Here is a 1562-nt window from a genome sequence, read left to right on the forward strand (position 1 = left end):
GAGCCTGTTTCAGATTCTGTGTCTCCCTCTCTCTGACCCTCCCCCGTTCATGTTCTGTCTCTCTCTGTCTCAAAAATAAATAAACATTAAAAAAAATTTTTTTTTTTAATTCAGTTGGAAGAAAGCCTATGATAATAGTAAAAAAAAAGAAAAAATTGAAAACAGAAAAATATTGACTGGGACATACCCTAATAATCTCTATAATCGTAGAGCTATAGTATAATTGACACAAGAACAGATACACAGATTCAAAGTCCGCTCATAGGTCCACATATCCATATGAATTTAAACTAATGAGAAAATGAGGAAGAAATCCAATGCATGATGTTAAGAAAACCTACAAATCATTTGGGGGTGGAGGGAGGTTGAAACCTGAACTCATATCTTATGCCTACACACAATAAAGATTTAAATATATATATTTGTTAAAATATAAAACTATTGGGAGAAAAATTTCTTTTATTTTCTTTAAGATTTTATTTTTAAGTAATCTCTATACCCAAGGTGGGGCTCGAACTCACAACCTCAAGATCAAGAGTCACAGGCTCCACTGACTGAGCCAGCCAGGGACCCCTGTGGGGAGAAAATTTTAGTGAATGATTCTGTAATTTTAAAATGAATGCGGGGGCGCCTGGGTGGCGCAGTCAGTTAAGCACCTGACTTTGACTCAGGTCACGATCTTGAGGTCCTTGAGTTCGAGCCCCGCGTCAGGCTCTGTGCTGACAGCTCAGAGCCTGGAGCCTGCTTCGGATTCTGTGTCTCCCCCTCTCTCTGCCCCTTCCCTGCTTGTGTGCTCTCTCTCTCTTCCAAAAATAAACACTAAACGTTTTTTTTTTTTTAAAAACTAAGTAAATAAAATGAACATGAATTTCTAACTATAACTCCCAAGCCAGAAACCCTTAAAGGAAAATAATGGATATATATGAAGACATAAAGAGCTAAATAATAATAAAAATGATTTCTATATAACCAGAATAGTTGAAAGACCTGTGATAAATTATTTATAACAAAATTGAAAAAAGTTAATGTCCTTCTTATATAAAAAGCTTTTACAAATCAATAATTACGAGACGAACACCACAAGAGAAAAGTGGGCAAAGGATATAAGTAAACACTTTGGAAAAAGAATTGAACAGAATGCAAAACATGAAAGGAGCTTTACCCGTCACAGTAGCTACTGTCGTTGATTTTTTCCCAGGAAGAATCAGATAGATCAATCAGCGTGTGGGAAGTCCTGATTGCATGCAGAGACTCTCATCACAAATCATGCAAACTTCAGTCATCATGTTCTAATCTGCCCTCCAAAACGTAGAACAGGTAAAGATTATCCAGCCTGATAATCCCTATGATTTTTTTTTTTAATTCAGCCAATATTCAGTTTCGGTGTGAGTGGTTTTATTTATTTATTTATTTATTTATTTATTTTTATTTTTTGAGTTTATTTATTTTGAAAGAGAGAGAGAGTGTGTGTGAGCAGGGGAGGGGCAGAGAGAAAGAGAGAATCCGTGCCATCAGCATGGAACCTGACGTGGGGCTTGAACTCATGAACCATGGGATGACGA

At 36.5% G+C, this 1562-nt stretch overlaps 1 non-coding gene across 1 annotated transcript; it reads right to left on the minus strand.

The window, feature by feature from the left end:
• Positions 1-1203: 1203 nt before the first annotated feature.
• LOC131505872 (U8 small nucleolar RNA) lies at positions 1204-1340 on the minus strand. Its single transcript, XR_009258626.1, has one exon. It is a non-coding gene; the product is annotated as a U8 small nucleolar RNA (small nucleolar RNA).
• Positions 1341-1562: the final 222 nt, after the last annotated feature.

The sequence above is a fragment of the Neofelis nebulosa genome, chromosome 2 (genome assembly GCF_028018385.1).
Source record: "Neofelis nebulosa isolate mNeoNeb1 chromosome 2, mNeoNeb1.pri, whole genome shotgun sequence".
Taxonomy (NCBI): domain Eukaryota; kingdom Metazoa; phylum Chordata; class Mammalia; order Carnivora; family Felidae; genus Neofelis; species Neofelis nebulosa.